The sequence below is a fragment of the Lynx canadensis genome, chromosome D2 (genome assembly GCF_007474595.2).
Source record: "Lynx canadensis isolate LIC74 chromosome D2, mLynCan4.pri.v2, whole genome shotgun sequence".
Taxonomy (NCBI): Eukaryota; Metazoa; Chordata; class Mammalia; order Carnivora; family Felidae; genus Lynx; species Lynx canadensis.
This window is the reverse complement of record NC_044313.2, coordinates 43,806,361-43,828,374: the sequence shown is the minus strand read 5'-3', so window position 1 is coordinate 43,828,374 and position 22,014 is coordinate 43,806,361.

Genomic DNA, 22,014 nt, shown 5'->3' with positions numbered 1-22,014 from the left:
CATCTCTCTTCCCCATTCTCTACCTGTACATTAGACTCTTCCCCTTTCCTGTATCCTGTTTTTTACCCACCATTCCATATTTTCTGTTTCCCACAAAATTCTCCTTCCTTGGAGGGAGGTGGAAGTCAGAAGCATGAAGAAGGCAGTGTAAGGACATCTGAATTCTCCTGTTGTACACTTTCTCTTTAGAAGGAAATTTCACTGAGCTCCAGTACTTGCCTTGAGAAATCAATGAATATCAACAACATTCCAACAAAGATCTACAGAACAATAGGAACAATGGATGGCTCATAGTAACCCAGCCACATGAAAGCCTCAATTCAGCTGCAGAGTGCTGGCGTCTACTGACTCTTGATCTTACTGGGGACTGTTCTTCCATTAAGGAGTTTCTCAGAGTAGAGCTCTTAAAATGAGAAGATTTCTATCAAAAGGCACAACTCCATGAAGAATAGCTGAATACGTGGATCGAAATTCTGCAGCTTTCCTTTAATTAAAATATATATTAAATATGAAAACTCTATAAGAGCTAAACAGGGTAAACAATAAGCCAAGGTAAGCTAAATTAGATGCTAACTACTGGGAAACTGCAGCCAAGTTTTACCTTTCATTTGTGTGAAATATTACACAAATTTTAAATAACTTTGATATTTGGGTCAAGGGGTCTATATGAGTGAAAGAGACATGAAAAATGTTCAGTCTACTTTTTCATACTTTCTAGGTTTGATGAACTAGAGATATTTCATGTCTCTGAGGGAACTCTAAACAAGAATATGGCACATTCCTCAACTGTCTGTAAAGATTAAAAGGAAAGTAACTGAAATAGCTTATACTTTAATTCATATTTTATATCTCAAGCACTAGATGGACGAAGAGCCAGAAAAATGCACATGACAGATTTTACCATAATCACAGAGACAGAGTGAACAGGAGATTTGGAGGAGATAATCAGACCCCACAAGCCAGAGTTGAAAGCAGACATTCAGGAAGGGAGCTGAGTTTTGTGAAACAGGTTGTTGGAGATCAAGGAGCAATTGGAATTAATCCTGCTAAAAGGTGTTCTTAAGTGAGTGGCTTTGTCACATTCAACTAAAGGTGGTGTTAGTGAGTCCCAGAGGGAGGGATTTTAGGGGACTTGATCTCTAGCTTTGGCCTTGAAGATGAAGTCATGATTCTGAAGCATCACCTACACCTAGAATAAAGTCTATATTTTTTTATGACACGTCATAACCTGTTCCTGTCTATTCTTCCAGCTTCATCCTATATAAAGACTCTTTTCACAACACTTCAGCCATATTTGCTTTCTGTTTCAAAAACACAGTAATCTGAAATCTCACATTGATTCACTTGTTTGTATCTTCAATCAACAGGACAAAAGCTCTTTGAAAAGCAGAAAACTTATCTGTCCTGGTTACCTCTAAAACCCTATGTGTGCTACAGTGGCTGACACGTTGTAAGCACTCAAGGCACGTTTGTCAAACAAATGAATAAATGGTATTCACCATGGCCAAGTAGTAAAGCACATGCCACATCCGAAGCCTTGAATATAAAATTTTTACTGTAACATGAGAGAAAATATATTATGAATTATTTTTCAAATTTGACAATAAAGTCTGTGACTATAGCTTTTTCTTCTCAGGAGAAGGTAGAAGTCTCTTTTTAGTTTCTTCTGCATTTTCCAAATTAATCTTTTCCTGATCCTCACAATTATTAGTGAGTTTCTCTGTTCCCTTCTCTGCTTGCTTCCTTGTCCGTTGCTGAAATTGTGGAGTGGCTACTTCAGATCTGTGCTGACCTTGTACTAATTGATATGCATCTAGGCAATGGGCAAATCATACCCCAAATTTAAAGCAGGGCCTGGAGTTCAGCTCAGGAGGCAGGTTCTGTGGAAAGGATCAGGCATCAGGAAATGCCCGCCCCCCCCAAAGGAACACTGGCAATCAGTTCTGGAAATCCAAGCACAGCTGTATAGAAAGGACCTAGCACTGTGTGATTCACAGAGTTCCTTCTAAAGTACCTTTTGGGGATGGTGCTCCTCCAAGGCCACCTCTTATTTAACTTACACCACTGCTGATTCCACGACCCTTAAATAGTGGAGCAGAATGGTGTCCTCAGACTTGGGAGTGCATCTCCTTGTAAGTAGCAGTTATGTCCAGGGGGAAATCTACTTGATAAATGAAGAGTGTCTATTCATCAAGGAAAAGAGGGGGAGAGAGAGAATGAGGAGGAAGGAAGAGAAGAAGCAAAGGAATAGGGGAATGGGGAATAAAGGTGTAACAGCAAAGAGATAGAAAAAAAAAGAACAATGAGAATGAAATAAGAGAGGGGGAAAATATAAAACAAAAGAGTATAAAATAAAGACAAGGGGGGTGCCTGGGTGGCTCAGTCGGTTGAGCGGCCAACTTTGGCTCAGGTCATGATCTCACGGTCCGTGGGTTCGAGCCCTGCGTCAGGCTCTGTGCTGACAGCTCAGAACCTGGAGCCTGTTTCAGATTCTGTGTCTCCCTCTCTCTGACCCTCCCCCGTTCATGCTCTGTCTCTCTCTGTCTCAAAAATAAATAAACGTTAAAAAAAAATAAAATAAAGACAAGGATTGAAAAGTATTTAAGAAACAAAATTGAAACAACTAGAGAAGGTTGCAAATGTCCCAGGATTCCTGGTTCCCTCTATCTGTCTGGGTGGTACCTATGGCTGCTTTTTGTCTTGATTGTTCTCTTTTTGTGATTTCCAGGGAGAACATGGAAACTTACCCAGAACTCTCAGTTGCTTTCAGGCACATATTTGAGGTTAAAAGATTAGATGAGAGTGTAAATGATATCCTAGATAATGCTCTAAAACTACTTCCAAGTTGTTTTCCAGGAATCTCAAGACCCGCAGGCCTGAGAGGAGCCTTACACAGGAAATCCTGATCAGACATTTCACTCATGAGAGACAAGTACAGATTCTTCCAGGACAGGGAAGTCCTAAAGTGGGGAAGACATTTATCAGTAGACCTCAAGTGGATACTCTTGTATGATTTACCACCCACCCCCTCCTTGAGGTATCAGGAGAAGAGTGAGGCTTTTAAGTAACCAACACACCTATGGGCATATCATGAAGTATGACAGGGTTCTTCTAACTCCTGACCCCGTGTCTGGAAGAGACACACTGGGGGTTGCGTTGATGGCCAGAGGGACAGAGGCAGGCAATCAGCCTTCCTGAAGGGTTCACCCACCTCTTGGTCATCTCATGTTTCCAGCTACCTCGTACTTCTGTCCATCCCAGCCATGTTTCTAGACATTGAGCACCAACCACCTGGTGACCACAGGGGAAGCCATTTTGTTCACTATGACTGGAGGAACCATATCATTCATTACCCAAGATAGAGAATTTTTTTTAAATTTTTTTTAACGTTTATTTATTTTTGAGACAGAGAGAGACAGAGCATGAACGGGGGAGGGTCAGAGAGAGAGGGAGACACAGAATCTGAAACAGGCTCCAGGCTCTGAGCTGTCAGCACAGAGCCCGACGCGGGGCTCGAACTCACGGACCGCGAGATCATGACCTGAGCCGAAGTCGGACGCCCAACCGACTGAGCCACCCAGGTGCCCCAAGATAGAGGATTTTTGAGAGTAGGGAGGTGTGCTATTGATAATTACACCAGGATAACAAGTGTAAACAGAATCATCCTAGGCAAACCATGATACACAGTCACACTATGCATAATGCTTCTTTGGATTGGATCGAAGGTTGGTATCAGATGTAAGCTAGGCCAATCGAAGTCTTTTTCTAGGGATTTTATAACTGGTGGTATGTATGGCTGTTCTTTTTCTGGTGAATAAAATTAATAATGCCAACCTGCCAGTGGTCATGTTTTCACAAAGTGTCTTGCAGAGACTAAGGGTATAGATATGGGGACAGAGGAAAAAAAAGAAAACCTTAGAATAACACATGAGCTGCACATGTGGCACCAAGATCCCTCCATCTTACATCCATGATGCCTCCTATGTTCCTTTCTCTGTATATCAACTTTCCCTTTGGAGAAGAGGGGAAGGTAAAAAATACCATAAATGTGTCTCAAAAGACTGACTTTATACTCATCAACACCTACAGTCACATGGAGCTTAAATACCAATGACCTCCAATTTAACCTGAGCCCTCTCTTATGTCCATCAACTCAACATAGAACAAAAGTATATTGAAAGCCTATTATGCTCCCATCCCTGGGATAAAGTGGTGAACAAAAACATAACAGACCACTTCTCTGCCCTCATTCGGTTCCCATTCCACCTGGGGAAAACAGGAGATGAACAAATAGATAAATAAGATAATTCTAGATAGGGAAAAGTGTTCAGAAAATAAGTTAGGGTAATGGGGTAGAAAATGACTAGGGAGAGCATTTTTTTTGTCTAAGGTGGTCAGAGAAGCTCTCTTTGAGGAGATGACATTTGAACTGACACCTTGTCGGTGGGAAGTATTATTTTAATCAGCTCCACTGTGTGTTCAGTCATAGGAAAGAGTTGCACACCCTGTCGAAGACTGAGCTGGCATCTTCCCCTCTACCTCTGGTTCTCTTCCTAGAGTCACAGTAATGTCACTATCCAATTCACCTCAAACAGAAATCTCCCATTCCTCCCTTCTTTCACTAGTAACATTTGTCAGATAAACACTCCTGAGTCTACCCCAAGAAAATCTCAGCAGTTCTCAACATCTATTGTTGGGACATAGTACAATAGCAGCTCAGTACCTGCTCAGTACCCTTATAAGTATCCTGAGGGCAGAAAGGCTTTGTTTGTTATACACTACTGTGCCTCCAGGGTTTTGCATAGTGCTTGGCCCAGGGTAGGCTTCAACATAGCCTTTTGTTGACCAAAGGAACACATCTGATTATGTAAATTACCTTAATTGTTGTTCTGTTTTCTATAGGAAAAAAAACTACATCATTTATGAATGAATCCCAGCTTGCCTGTCCATTTTCACCTTCTACAGCTAGATCTAGTAACTCTGAACTATTTTATACCTGCACTGTTCTTCCAAAATCTGACATCATTTAAAACTTGCTTTGTTGAATGTTTAGTTCATGTTGCGGAAAGAATTTCATCTTGAGGATGAAGCTGAAATATCATCTCCATTATGCAGATCTTCTTGAATCTATAACTGTATTCACCTATTATAGCACCTATAACTGTGTATTGTCATTATCTTCTTACAATACTGTCTCACTTACCGTGAATTTCTCCAGACAAGAATTCTGATTCCTCCCATTGCTAGCTGCCCAACACTTGCTACCGTACTAGGCATAAAAGTAGGAGCACAATAAATCTAATTGAAAAGAGGACATGAGACATCTACCGCTTTATTTCTAAACATAAAGGTTGCAGGCATTGATCCCATGGATCTATGACCTCAATAAATCATTGGCTAGAGAAACACTACTTATTAAGAGCTAATAGAAATCATAATGATCACTCATATAGTATACCCAAAGGTGCCTTAAAAGTCTTCAGTTGCTGAGTGCTTATATATATGGAGTAGTTATATCTTTCCATCATCATTTGAGCTCAAAGAAATGTGCCTCACAACACGTTATAATTAGTTGTATGTTAATATACACACATACACATACTCTCTCATACAGAGCCGGGCTTAATCTAATTTATTCTGGATTTTTTTTAAATATCAAAGACGAAATAATTCCTATATTACACAAACCATTTCAAAGTATATTTGAAAGATTAAGGCTGATTTGTTCCCTTGTTATGAAGCAAATCTGACTTCAATTGTCAAATATGATAAGAACAACAACAAAAAAGAACAGTATATTCTCACCTAATTTATGACAAACAATGCAAAACTATTTTTCAAGGTTATCTTAACCAACTTAAAACCTTATTTATCTACCATGATCAAAATCACTTATTCTACAAATAGAAGGCTGCTTTAACACAAGCACACTATAATAATGAAATTTAAGTCCTGTATGCCAATTTTCTCATCACTAAAGTGGGAATATTATCTCATGCATATACACCTTGTTTTTTTTTTTTAATGAGAATTCAGTGAGTTAGTATATGTAAAGTCCATTAAACAGTGCCTAGCACTTATTAACTTCTATATAAATATTAGCAGTCATCATTAATAGTAGTAACAGTAGTCATAGTTGTAAGCACCAACGTGTGTCACGCACTGTTCAAATTAATTTGCACATATTAATTACACGTGTCAATTATCTTGCTTATGTTATTTAATCCTTTCAATAACTCACTGAGGTAGGTATTAATGCATTCTCTTTCTAAAAGAAGGGGAAAATAAGGCTAAAATGCATTAATTAAACATACTTTCTGAATTAAAGACCTGCAAAGCACTTTCTCACAGCTGGAGAGTGCTAAAACGGGATCTGAATCCATGCAAGTCTCTCCCTGGAAGTTCATACTTGGCCATCCAGTTACAGTGTCTCTCACAGCAGAAGGGCACTGAGGAGGGCACCTGCTGGGGTGAGCACTGGGTGTTGTATGGAAACCAATTTGACAATAAATTTCATATTGAAAAAAAGAAAAAAAAGAAAAAAGGAAAAAAATTACTCCTATAAAAAAAAAAGAACTGAGCCTCCCATACATTAAAACCTTACTATGTGTATTTGTTTTACTCTCCAAATAATATTATATAATGCTAATTTTCATAGTAATATGTGACATTGTAAAGTATAGGTTTATTTCATATTTGATGCCATCTATGTATATATTGCATGTAAAACAATTCTTAAATAATACATAAAAGGATAAATTGTAGTTGTAAAGTGTGGAAGTAAATATTATATTCTGTCCATTATAAATCACATAAAATTAAAAGTAAAACAATGAGATGAAGATGAAATACCCAATGTTTATATTTCAAAATGTATTTTACATATTAAATATATATAAAACCTATTCACAATAAATATTCCCATAAATAATAAAATTGTAATAGAAGCAATGTGTGTGGCTATGTGTCATTTTTAAATAATATTTGTTTCACTACTGGTGATGTAGAAATTCCAAAGTCTGGTTCTAAGTGCAGTTTATTTTGACCCTCGGTTTAATGCTTGTAGTATCTGAAAGACAGCTCACAAACATTCTAAATGAATCTAAATGAAGAAGGTCATCATTGGCTGTGCATAGTTGATCACAGCATCAGTTTTCAGTCCAATTATGCAGTGGTATTTGTAGAAATTGGATTTGTGTATTTCCACGATTCCTGAAGTCAATCAGTAATTCCTACACACTAATGAGAAGATATTGCATTTTGATATTTTAATAAATTTGCTCAACATCCATTGGAATTCTGTATTTGGAAAAATCCTAAACATGTAAAAAATTGAGCTCTATGTTTTGTGTGTGTATGGCTGTGTTCACTTTGTGTGTGTGTGCCTGTGTTCAAACATAAAATATTTTAAAATTTTACTTGATTTCTTTAATTCACTTAGTAGCTATTTTGTGTTTATTTTGTGTTTTTAATGGCTGCTTTGGGGTTTACAATATGCATCTTTAACTTCACACAGTCAGCCTTCAAGTAACATCATAACACTTGACACATTGTGTAACAGTCTTATAACAGTACACTTCCGTTTTCCCTTTAGTGGACTTTGTGCTATTGTTATCACACTTTTATTTCTACACGTTATAAACCACATAATACATGGTCTTTGCTTTAAATAGTCAATTATCTTATAAAGAGATTTTTATAAAACTAGAAAATCTTTTGCATTTATCCACCTATGTGACCATTTCAGTGGTATTCATTATTCCGTGGAGATCTAAATTCCATCTCACATTTTTCCTTCTGTCAGAAGGACTTCCTTTAATATTTCTTATAGTGTAGATCTCCTGCTCATAAATTCTTTAGCTTCTGTATGCTCTGAAAAAAAATCTTTATTTTATCTTCAATATTGCAGAATATCTTATTAGGCACTGAATTCTAGGTTGACAGTTCTGTTTTGTTTCTTTCAGTACTTTAAAGATATTTCTCCACTGTCTTCTGCCTTATATTATTTCTAAGAAGTCTAATGTATTTTTTCTCTCTTTTAAGGTTCATGTATTTATGTCTTATCTAAGAAATCTGCCTAATCCAAGTTGCTAAGATCTAAATGTAAAACTTAAACCTATAAACCTCCTGGAAGAAAATATAGGAGAAAATATTGTGACCCAATTTTCCTTTGCATTTCAAGTCACTACTAGCCAAGTAATGAAAAGCAAGTCACACAAAGTAGGAGAATATATTTATAACACAAATATCTTTATCCAAAATATGTAAAGGACATTTCAGTATAAAACAAGCAAAAAAAAAAAGTTCAAAAAATCAGGGGAAAGATTAAAATAGAAATTTACCAAAGAAGATATATGAAGAGCAAATAAGCAGGAGAAAAGATTAACAATAAAATTAAATATTAGGGAAATTCAAATTATGACCACAATGAGTCACTGCTACTACACTGTCACTAGAAATGCTAAACTAGAAAAGACTCACACTACCAGCTTTGCTAATGATTTGGAGTAATGGGCACAATAATTTGTTGTTAGTGAGAATGCAATTTGATAATTTCTTATAAAGTTAAATACATGCTTTCAATAGTAGACCCAGGAATCCTGCTCCAAAAGAAATGAAACGTATGTCCACATGAAATCTTGCATGCAAAATTTTGTAGAAGCTTTATCAAAAATAACCTCAAATCAGAAATAACTCAAATTTCTCTACAACTGACAGGTGAGAGTAAATTTAGCATATCCATACAATAAACAAGAATGATACATGCAGCTGTACGAATAACTCTCAAAAACATTATTTTATTGTATTTTATTATTCTCTTAATGTTTATTTATCTTTGAGAGAGACAGAAAGTGTGAGCAGGGGCAGGGGAGGGGCAGAGAGAGAGACACAGAACTCGAAGTGGGCTCTGAGTGTCTGTGCTAACAGCACAGAGCCCGACATGGGGCTTGAACTCATGAACTGTGAGATCATGACCTGAGCTGAAGTCAAACGCTTAACCGACTGAGCTACCCAGGCACCCCTCAAAATCATTATTTTAAATGAAAGAGGTTAATAAGAATAAATAATTGAAAATTATAAACACAAATATATAAATTAATTTGTTGCTATCAAACTCAAATTAGAAACGTTCAAAAAAAAAAAAAAGATGTGAATAAGGAGCTGATTAAATTCGGGAAATAAAATTAAATAAGCAGAGCTATCATCTCAGTAACAAAGACTAAATTACATGATGCCCAAAGGACAGTGAATTTATACAATAAAGAGGATATTGAAGAAATTAATGAAAATTTCCAAAAATAAAAAAATGAAATAGAGAAGTAAAAATTATCAGAGAGAAAGTGATACACACAAGAGCTAAGCAAAGATGTTCAAACATAAGTAGGTAGGTAGGTAGGTCCTTGGGGGGCCTAAGGAAAATGATGACAGATAAAAATCATAATTTACATAAAGGACTGATGAAAATAAAAAATGGTTATTCTGAGGGAAAATATAGGAGAAATGTTTATTATTTAAATACTTTAAATGCATAATTGACTATTTAAACAAATACAATAACATGCGGGTGAGAGGTTATAACATACGTAGAAGTAAAATGAATGACAACAAGTAAAAAAATCAGAGTGAAGGAATGGAAGTTGATTTTTATTAGGCTTTCATACCACACAGAAAATGGTGTGTCACTTGAAGGTAGGCAGTATTAAAGGAAAAATGTACACTTCTAACTCTAGAGCAGCTGGAGAATAACAAATCAACTAGCAAATAACAAATCAAAGAATTATAGCTAGTAGGCCAGCAAGGAGCAAAATAGAATCACAAATAATATTCAGTTTCTCCAAAAGAGGGAACAAAGGAAAAGGAATAGAGGAAAAAAAGATGGGAAAAATAGAAAACAAGTAACAAGATGGTAAGTTTAAACCTAAGCATATGAATAAATATTTTCAATTTTGGGACTCCTGAGTTTGCTCAGTCAGTTAAGCGTCGGACTCTTGATGTCTGCTCAGGTCATGATCTCATGGTTTGTGAGATCGAGCTCCACATCAGCTCTGCACTGTTAGCTCAGAGCCCACTTGGGGTTCTCTCTCTGTCCCTCTCTCTCTCTCTGCCCTCCCCTTGTGCTTACTCCTCTCTCTCTCTCTCAAAATAAATAAATAAACTGGGGTGCCAGTTTGGCTCAGTCGGTTAAGTGTCCGACTTTGGCTCAGGTCATGATCTCACAGCTCTGAGTTCGAGCCCCGCATCGAGCTCTGTGCTGACAGCTCAGAGCCTGGAGCCTGCTTCGGATTCTGTGCTCCCTCTCTCTCTGCCCCTAACCCTCTCACATTCTGTCTCTGTCTCTCTCAAAAATAAATAAACATTAAAAAAATTTTTAAATAAATAAATAAGCTTAAAAAAAAGGTCTAAACCAGTATCTCTCCCAAATACAAAGCAGCAATCATCAGATTGATTTAAAAAGCAATGTAGAAATACTAGATACAAAAACTCACTTTAAAAAATCATTAAACAAACAGGTAAAAGTAAAGGGATGAATAAATATACCATGGTCAAACTAAATAAAAGAAAGCTGGAGTAGGTATATTAATATTGGATAAAGCAGATTTCAGAGCAAAGAATATTACCAGTAATAAATAAATGCATTTCCTCATGATAAAGCAGTCAATTCATCAAGGGAAAGTATAATTCTAAATGTTTATGCACCTAATAGAGGTGCTCCAACATACATGAAGCAAAAATTGATGCAACTATAAATCCACAATTATAGTCAAAGACTTCAAGGCCCTTGTTTCAATAATTGATAGGACAACTAGACAGGAATTCTGTGAAGGACATAGAAGAATTGAGTGACCCTAGCAATAATTTGACCTGATTGAAATACATATAACACTTTGCCCCACAACAAAAAAGCATGCATGCTTTTCAAGTACATGTGCAGCAATTACCAAGATAGCCCATATTCTGGGTCACAAAGTTAGTCTCAATAAATTTTAAATGACTTTAGTTATACAAAGTATGTTCTATGGCCACAGTGGAATTAAATGTGACATCAATAACAAAGAATTAACTAATACACTTCTAAATAGTAAATGAGTCGAAGTGGTAATCAGAAGAGAAGTTAGGACTCATTCTGAAATTAACAAAAATTAAAATACAACATAGAATTTGTGGGATACTTCCAAAGTAGGGCTTAGAAAGAAATTTATTGTAGTAAGCATATATTTTTAAATTTTTTTTAATGTTTTTATTTACTTTTGAGACAGAGACAGACAGAGCATGAGCAGGGGAGGGACAGAGAGAAAGGGAGACACAGAATCTGAAGCAGGCTCCAGGCTCTGAGCTGTCAGCACAGAGCCCGATGCGGGGCTCAAACTCACGAGCTATGAGATCATGACTTGAGCCGAAGTCAGATGCTTAACCGACTGAGCCACCCAGGCGCCCCTAAACATTTATATTTTAAAAGGACAAAGGTCTTAAATCAATGACCTCAACTTCCACTTCAGGAAAATTGAAGAAGGAAAAGAAGGAGGAAGAGAAGGAGGAGGAGGAGAGGAAAAAAAGGAGAAGAAGAAGAAGAAATAAAGCCCAAGATAAGCATGATAAAGTTTTGTAGTTTTTAAAATATTTAATTATATACCTACCACATGATCCAACAATATGCATTCTAAGTATTTACTCAAGAGAAATTAAAGCATATTTTTTTACACAAATGTTTATGGTAGGTTCATTTGTAATGGCCCCCAAATGGAAACAACCTAAATGTCCATTAACAGGTTAATAAATAAACAAATTGTTGTATGTCAATGCAAGAGTGAGTATTCAGCAATAAACAGCAACAGCATGAATAAATTTCACAATGATTATGCTGAAGGAATGGAGCAAAAATAAAAAAAAAAGAGAGAGACAAAAAAATCCCTACATTTATATATTGTATAATAAATATTGAACAAATAAACTGATAACCAATGACAGAAAGCATGTCAATAACAGAAATAAATGGTGACAAAAAGCCTAAGGAGGACAGTGGATCTGAGGGAGAGGGATTACCAAGGGGTTGGAGGAAACTTTTAAAAGGGATAGATATGTTCATTTCTTTTTTTTATTGTGGTAGTGGTTTCACAGGTATAAACATATGTCAAAAGTTATCAAATTTTGAAGTTTATCATATATCATTAAACTCCAAAAAAACCCTTATATATATATTACAAAACTGGGAAAAATAGGAAAACTATTGTCATGTCTTGGAGTAAGTAAAGATGTTTTCATATTAACCTCAAAGACACACTTTAAAAAGTGAAAAGATAAGACTCTTTGCAACACATATATCCAACAAAAAGACTTGTATCCAAAATAAAGAATTCTTACAAATCATTAAGAAAATTTTGACAATTCTATGTTTAAAAAAACACCAGCAAAAGTAATTTTACTGATACTACCATGGCAAAGTAAATTCCCTGCTTGAGCCAAACATCCTGGAGATCATAAATATAAATAATGGGCAAAATACAAAAAATAAAGTAGTTTATCTGGCTGAAAACCTGGGAACAAAGTTTGAATGACCCACAGCTACTAAAACCAGAGTGGGGAAACCTGCAAAAGAAAGTCAGAGTCGTGAGCAGTTTAAAGAGAAAGAACCATAAAGGAGACCTAAGATAATACCCACATTTACTGCTGACATGCAGTCATTAGCTCGGGAATAAGCAAGAGATCCACTTCAGTTCAATGCGACACAAGGGATATATCTGAGAGGGGAGAGAAGTTATTTTTGAAAAGTCTCCTCAACCTTAAGAAAGAGTCACTGGAAATCCAAGCTCATTCATTAGCTGGGGATTGTCATACGGAGATGGGAGGCTTGGAGTGGCTTCGACGGGCTTCCCTTCCACATCAAGTGGACACCAAGAGGAAAGCAAAGCCAAGAGAATGCCAGAGATATGCAGCCAGAGCCCTGATGAACAGAGCAGTTACCTGACTCAAGGAATCTGCTTCATGAAATAAGCCAGTCTGAATTGTTTTTTCTGTTCTCTGCGGCTTAAAACATTAAAACAGATATAGGCTCTGACAAGATCAAGTCTGTAGAATTGTGGGAATGATGGCCTCACCACAGAACACAGGGACTCTGCTTTGTGACTTCTCTCTTGTGAAATTGTCCATGGGTGCCTCTCAATATACCTAAATTAGCAAACAAGGTACAAGTGATAAAAAAATGTTTCAAGTCAATGTTGACAAGACTGTGGGGGAACAGGCACAGTTGTGCATTGCTTTTGGCATAGCAAATTGGTTCAATCTTTCTGAGGAGAAATCTGCTGCTGTGTAATAGGACCTTTAAAATTGTTCACAGTTTTGACCCGGAAATTCTACTTCTGTGATTATATTGCAAAGAAATCCTCCTGAATAAAAGTAAACAAAAATTTAGGTATTCATAGAAATACAATTGGAAATAGAAAAGGAAAACCTGGTAAATAATCCAATTACTGCAAGTGGAGAGGATGATAAGTCAACATAAAGAAACATCGTTGCCTTTCCAAGTAAGAAAAAAAATATATATTAAGACTCTGTCCAGCTTGGAATAAATATAAAATAAAGTGAAATGAAAACGGTAGAACACAAAATGGTAAGAACATATTATTCTCTAGAACTCAGCCTCTCTTCATATGCTCAAAAACTATAAAATCAAATCATCTTCCCCAGATATGGGGAAGGTTACTCCCCCATACACATACATACACCCCTTACTATCTCCAAACAACTGACATAATGGCAGAAAATCTGAGCAACCTCATCATATGTGAAACACTGAACTTAGCGATGGAGACACAAAGAAGGAAAGGATAAATAGGTATCTTCATAAACCAAGTGGAGTGTGGAACACAGCAGACCAGCAAGAAAACATGAGAATGAACAAGATATTTGCTGGTTGTGATCAGTTTGGTAGCCATAAGTGTGGCAATGGGGAGTGTGTAACTGGTGAATGCGTTGGGGTTCCTCTGGATTGGGTGGTAAGGAAGCAATTCAGCTGAGGAAAAGATATTTAGGCTGATAGTTGAGGAATAGAAAGAAGCCTTTCAGAGAGCTAGGAGAAGAGGTTGTATGTACAACCATCAACCAATGTGAAGGCCTGAGGTCACGAAGGTCTTCGCATGTTTCAGGAACAGAAAAGGGGCCATTGTGGCCAAAGCATGTGCCACTCCAGGATGGAAGAGAGATATGATGATCTTTGACCAGTGGCCAGGAGGCAGATCATGCAGGGCCTTCCTGCAGTGGTGAAGAATTGGACTTAATATTAAGTGTAGTGGAGACCACTGTGGGGGAGGGAATGATCAAATTTATTTTCAAAGGGATCACTCTAGCTGCTGCATCAGGAGTGAATTATAGGGGCCCATGTTTGGAATAAGGGAGATGGTGAGTAGGCCACAGACATGCCCTAATGAAATATGACAGGTGGTTTAGACCAGGGCAGCAGCAATGGCACTTACAGAAGCAGAGGTATGTTTTAGAAGTAGTATCAGCAGAACAGATGAATGTATTCAGGATGGGAGCGCCAGTTAAGCATCCAACTTTGGCTCAGGTCATGATCTCACAGCTTGTGGGTTCGAACCCTGCATCGGGCTCTGTGCTGACAGCTCAGAGCCTGGAGCCTGCTTTGGATTCTGTGTCTCCCTCTCTGCCTCTCCTTCTCCTCTCTCTCTCCCTCCTTCTCTCTCTCTCAAAAATAAACGCTAAAAAAATCTTTTTAAGATTGGAGCAGAGAACAGAAGACTCAACAATGCCAGATCCCAGGAATGCTAGGGGACATTCCAAATGAAGGATCCTATGTGATCTCCAAATGAAGTATACAAGCAGACTAGGGCACTGTATCAGGAAGGCACATGATGAAAAGCATGAACCAAGACAAGAAGACAACAGAGTCTGGAACTGGGGCGTCAAACGTGGATCCTATTAAAACGAGTAAGGAACTGGGGCTGTGGTTCCTGCTGCAGTGAGCAGAGACACTGGCTGAGGCAAGCTGTTTGTCTTTGGATTGAGTCCTTGTCCATGACTCCATCTTCCACCTTTGTGCTGAAAGCTTTCAAATCTATATCTCTAGCCCGGAACTCTCTCTGAAGACCTGGACTGAAATAGACAACATTCTCTGGGACATCTTTATTTGGCTGCTCTCCTGGCATCTGATAATTTACTTGCACAAAAGAGAATTAGCATCTTCTATCACTTTATACCCCACTGCTCCTCCTATACACCCTCCTTCACTTAACAGGATCACCTTGCACTGCTAGAGTTTTCTGTCATTTCAAAGAATAGTAATGTCCAATGAATAGATCATGTAAAATGTGGCATTGCTTGTCTCCCTGTGAAGTCCTCTCTGATCTCAGATCTTTCCTAGGAAACAGCAGTCATTCTCTTCCATTTCCTATTTTGAAAACTGGTATCTCTTTGTTACCTCGTACCATTTTTTAAGTTATCTGTAGACTATCTCTACTCATATCATTCATCTTTGTATTCCCAGAATCTAAGTGACTGAGGTACATTAGATATTAGATGCTCAATACCTATTTGCAGAATTAATGGATACATGCAAATCCACGCAATAGCAGGCAAGGCTATGAATCAAAAATGAAACATTGCATTTGGCAGAAATAGAACATCCTGGGGAATGGAGCTGCCTGAGAAAGACTTAGAAGAGGCTCTTCTTGCAGCCATTCCATGCAGATTCCTTATCCTGTGTCATATGGATTCCAACGTACCAGTTAGGGCTCAGCCAGAGAAGCAGAACTGTAGGGGTATGGATGTCCTGCAGAAGTCAGGGCACCTTGTTATGGAACTAAATGCACACCTGGCCCCAAGAGCCAGAGAAGCGAAGGAGGCTCCAGGGGAAGGTAGAGCAATGGCAGACTTAGCTGAAGTCAAGGGGAGTCGTTTGATCAGCAACAATGTGTGTGAGCTGCCAGATGTCTGCTGCTTCCTTTCTATACCCCAATATTTCAGGAACCTCCCTGAGGCCCATCCTAATGGCAAACACAGATGAAAGGGAATTTGGGGAAGTCTAGTCACATTGACACCTTCTTACAAAGTCACACTCTCAGAAATGTTGATGTTAAAGAAAAGGATCCTGGAAGCTCTGAGGTTTGATTACTCCTATTGTAGCTTGATACCCGATGCATCAAAACAACACTGGGTTTCCTGGGATAATTCCTTGGTCAATCCGTTTACTCTTTATAAGAAACACTTAAATCTTGGGCTTAAGCTGTAACAGCCTCTATTAATCCATTCAAGTGCAAAGTCAAGTTTGACAGAGCCCTTGGAAAAGTTGGAGGCCAGCTGGCCCTGGCTCAGAGAACAATCCAGTGTCCCAGTGCACTGTGGAGCAGAAATAGCCAAGTCCAATCCTACTGCTAGGTTTTGCTTTACTAATATCTATTGAGGATTATCTTATTGATTAACAATAGGTAGATAGATGGATAAATGGGTCCACATCTAATTATTCACATAATTCACAGTATCAATAATATTTTGAAAGTGCTAAGAATTATGACCATTCTGAGTTCAGAATTTTTCATGAATATCTTCACACAGAGAACCATATGTAATAAAATAAACAGTGTCCTCAGCAACATTCTGACAGCACTCACAATAATAAATTTCACAGGGTTATTCCTTATAGTGTCCTTAAATTTAATCAAATGGTACCACACAAAAGCACAGTTTAATAAAGTGGTTTATAGGGATTCAATATGATGTACCTGAGTTGGAACAGCATTTTAATATATTAAATAGTGTGTCTCTTTTTTCTTTTTTTTCCTGATGCTATTTTTTATTCCCTGTCCTTCCCCAGTTAAGCCTCAGAGAAGGGTTATTAGAACTTAATAAAGCTTCAAAACCTTAATCCTAAGAGGGCACAGGGCACCAAAAGAAAAAGAAAAGAAAAGCATGTTTGGTCTGAACATGGATTCCACTTTGAGCCACATGCTATCCAAGGTTCCCCAGGTCATGGAAAGGAAAAAGGTTAAGAAGGACATGGCCTGGAATAGAGGTTGATGAAGTTGCATTTGAGGTGATTAGACCTCAAGGGAACAAAGAGGCAGAAAAGGAAACATTGAATCAGTCGGAACAGGTTAGGACATTCTGCAGTAACAAACAGACACTAAACTACTAAACATAAACAAAAATATAAACATATATATATATATACATATATGCCTATCAAGGGTCATTCAAGTTATTCACACCTAGCTGATTGAGCAGCTACCATCTTAAATGTGGCCAGTTGCCGTGTCAGAGGAAGAGAAATCAGAATTATCTTCCTTTGAATTCTCAAACGGAGAATTAAATGCTCCAGCCAGGATGTTATATATTCCATATTCATACTTAGAACTCACTGGCCAGAGTTTGTCATATAGTCCTGCCCAACCTCAATGGTCCAGAGATGCTATTCCCCACATGCCTAGAAAGAGGAGACGAGTGGCTATCTGTGAGAAACATTAATGTTAGCATCAAGAAAAGCCCCAGTCTTCATCTGAAAGAGGATCATGAAAGCACATCTTGAGCCCACCTGCCAAGATTTACTGTGATAATTTTAATTAATTTTATGTTTCAATTTGATTTCACTAAAGGTTGCCCAGATTACTGGTAAAACAGTGTTTCTGGTGTGTCTGTGAGGATGCTTCTGGAAGAGATTAGTGTTTGAATCTTTAGACTGAGTAAAGAAGATCCACCCTCACCAATGTGGATGGACATCATCGAATCCATTAAGTACCCGAACAGAACAAAAAGGAAGAACAAATTATCTCTTTCTCTTCTTAAGTTGGTATATCCATATTCTCCTCTCCTCAGACATCTGAGCTCCTGGTTCTCCAGCCTTTAGACTGTGGAATTTATACCAGTGGCTCCCCTGCTTCTCAGGCCTTCAGCCTTAGATGGGGTTTACACCATTGATTCCTCTGGTTCTTTGGCCTTTGGGCTTGGACTGAATTATATTGATGGTTTTCCTGGTTCTCTGATTTGCAGATGACAGATTATGGGACTTCTCAGCCTCTATAATTACATTAGCCAAGTTCTATAATACATCGCTCTCTTTCTTTCAGATAAGAAGATATAGATAGATATATTTATAGATAGATAGATATCTTCTTATCCAAAAGAGAGAGATGTATTACAGAAGTTGGCTCATGTAATTATAGATATAGTTGGCTACATGGAATTACAGATATAGATAGATATCTATATACATATAGATCTATATCTATCTATATACATATAGATCTATATCTATATAGATCTGTATCTGTCTATATCTATATAGATCTATATCTATCTATATCTATATATGTAAAATCTCCTGTTGAATTCTTTTTCTCTAGAGAACCCTAATTAACACAGTTTCCTTTTGAAGAAGTGCCGTGTATTACCCATATGGAGGTGCTGCTTTAATTTCTTCCCCACTGTCATCTATGAAGACATCTTATGGACAGTAGACAGCAAGTTGCCTATTGACTTTCATGCGTGAGTTAAGCTTATCAGTCCTATAAGATACTCCATTCTCTTCAAATGTACCCCAGAATTCTAAGACCCTAGAAAAGAGAGTGGGGCAAGAATGAGAAAAGAAAAGGTTATTTTAGGTAAAAATGGATAGGTCTCCCTTGAGGTAATAACTCCATTGTTGTGGCTGTAGTCATTCATTTATAAAACATTAATTCAGAGTTTCTCAGGTCTCATGGAAGGCAATCCTATCTCTCAGATTTCATAGAAGGCAATAAGGCATTTTGCAATACTTATTCATGGAAAAATGTTCCAGTCTTTGCAAGATGTGAAATAAGGTTGTGTTAATTGAAAATTTCAAGATTTTTCTCAGTTATAACAATTTTATGGTAAATCTGTAAATGGCACTTTCTGTATGCATGCAAGCAAGGTTGTGTGATAATAAAATGCATGGACTTCAGAGTCAGGCAGATTTGTGTTAAATTCTGCCCCTAGAGAACCAGTGATTCCTCAGATAATATATTTCAGCTCTCTTAACTTTTCTCCTCTAAACTGAAGACAATTTTTTTTTAAATTATAATAAGGCTGGCTTCCCTTATTTTGAAATCAGGATCCCACTTGTATTACAGTGTTGGCCTCAGGATTAGTACTTTTCTATGTAAACTGATTAGCACATAGTATGACACACTGGAGAAATGATTATCATTATGTGATAGTCATTATATCTGTTAATCTGTAAGATGTATATCAATTAGTCTGAACTAACATGTATGCATTCAGACTCTGGTTCAGGTCATGAGCTCACAGCCCATGAGTTCAAGCCCCGCATCGGGCTCTGTGCTGACAGCACAGAACCTGCTTCGGATCCTTTGTCTCCCTCTCTCGGTCTCTCCCCTACTCATTCTCTCTCTGTTTCTCTCTCTGTGTGTGTCTCTCTCTCAAAAACAAACAAACAGACAAACAAACAAACAGGAAGAAAAAAGGTGAGGACAGGAGATTGTGATTAGGACAAAGAGAAGGAGCCATTCAACATTGAAAAGAAGGTACTGAAGTGTGAGTGTACCCACTATGGGAAGGGATAATGCAGAGTTTGGAATGGATAAAGGAAAAATAATCGGAGAAATTTAGGTTAACTAAATTAATAATGCGGACACAAACACACATTGCCTCCAATTCTTACAAATTTATAACAAAATAGGTAATTTGAGCATTAGGAAGTTCCCTGAATCTCAGTGCTGTACCTAGAAGGTAGGAATTCTAATGTATCTCACAATGTATAGGACACAATAGGTATTTAATTATTTTTATTTTTGTTCTTTCTGGATTGGCTTTGTTAGACTATAAGCATTTTACCAATGGAAATTATGCCATTTAATTTCCTCAATACTTTCATAAACAATATTGAAAAGACATCATACATTACTTTTTACTCTATAGTCCTGCTTCTAAATATCTACCTTTAAAATGAATTGTGTATGTGCCCAAATGTTTACTGCTAAAACTTAACCTCATTCTTATTTACCAGAGCAAAACAGTTGTAAATAATCAAAATATCCTCCAATCCAGATGAGTGCGTGTAGGTGGGGGGAGTGAAAGGGACTTCCATACTTTGTGGTACATCCATTCAATAAAGTATCGTACATGCTTTAAAATCTAAGGTTGAGATATTTAGTCACATGAATGGTGAGATACTCTCCTCTTTCTACTTCTATGAAGCCATGTTCTCATTCTGTCTTCCATCCTGACCCACTGGCCTCTCCTTTTTTTGTCCTCTTCATTGACTTTTCCTTCCCTTGCCAACTGCAGAACTCCCTCCAGGGTCTCCATTGATCCTGAATATACCCTGTTCTCCAACTCTAGTACTGAGACTAGTGCCCAGGTCAGTGTCCCACCTTCATATATCCAGTCTGGACCTCTCCTATAAACTCGAGATGCCTCAAGGTGCCTCGAGATCTAGTTGCCTCTTTAAAACCTCCACTTAGATGTTTCAAAGTATCTCAAATAATGACAAATGTCCAAAATGGATCTTTTGATTTCCCCATTCCTATACCTCTAGAAAGAAACCTACTCAAAGTTAGTCTTCCTCCAACCTGATACATGTTAGTATATATCATACCCTTTTAGAAACCCTGAAGACATAACCAATCACTCACATCCAAGCCGTTAGCATAGACATTTGGGCTAAGATTGGGGTGCGTGGCTGCCTCAGCTGGTTACACATCCAACCTTTAATTTTGATTCAGGTCATGATCTCACGGTTTGTGAGATCGAACCCCACATCAGGCTCTGTGCCTTCAGTGCACAGACTGTGTGGGATTTTCTCTCCCCCTCTCTCTCTGCTCGGCTCATGTGTGCGCTCTCTCTCTCAAAACAAACAAATAAATATTTTAAAAAATAATTTCTAAAATTGTGTAACAAGCTCTCTTGTTTAAAATCTTTCATGTCTTCCTGCTTTATTTAAATTCAATCCTCCTGTGGCTCACCAGACCCTGGCTTCCCCATCCAGCTTGACTTCTAACTTCTTAATTCTCTCTGCTCTGCCTGAACCACCCTCCTTCTGGTGTGTCACATATACCAAGTTCTTTCCCACACTAAGGCCTGCAGGATTGGAGTTACTGTTCCCTCTACCTGGCACCCACTTCTGAATATCCCATCTCAAACGGGTCTCAGGTGTCATATCACCTAGCTCCAGAAGCCTGCTCCGTCCCTGCTAGACTCAGAGTCAGCACCTCATTCCATCAGAATACTTGACTATGAGCTCTGGTCTGGGTTTATAGGATGCTGTATTTTATTATAGCCATTCAGTTCCAGGAGGGCTGTTGATGTCACTGCATCCTCAAGTCTAAGAGGGGGCCTGCACAAAGAGGCTTGAATATGGGCTTTAAGAATGAATTAATGCTGAAAATCAGGTTTCTAAACAGTAACATCTCACTCTACTGGTAAAACAAGAAGTACTGAATGAGTGAGTGAGTGTGTGTGTGTGTGCATGTGTATGTGTGTATAGGGTGGTGTGTGTATGTAAAAATTTTGGAAGGATTAAAACCAAAATCTTAACACTGATTATTGCCAAGTGAGGTATTATGGATGATTTCAATTTTTTTCTATTTCCCAAAGATTCTACAATGCATATATTTCTTGAATAATAAGAAAAAAAGGTTATTTTTTAAGACATAAATTTTAAGTAAAAGTTTCCAGTAGGTAGGAATGACCCAGCTGATCTCTGGAGGTCATTGGTGAATGCTCAGGTACCTGGAAATTCCTGTCTCAAGCAGACATAATGAGCACATTCCAGAGTTTGGCCAATTTGTTGATTTTAATTTGCTCAGGAGTGCATCCACTTCCCCAAGGCCCTTCTTCTTCCCTCTCCATTTCCTTCTTAGTGGGGTGAAGAGGCACTGGCCTCCACCCACCTCTCTCTCATTTGAGCTTTTTCTTATCTCTTGCAGTAATTGAAGAAAGTTAACCCAGGATCAGAGGACAGAAAGGAGATAACGCCTGGAGCTTAATTCAACCTGCATTTTAACAAGCTGGATACACCCCACTGAGGCG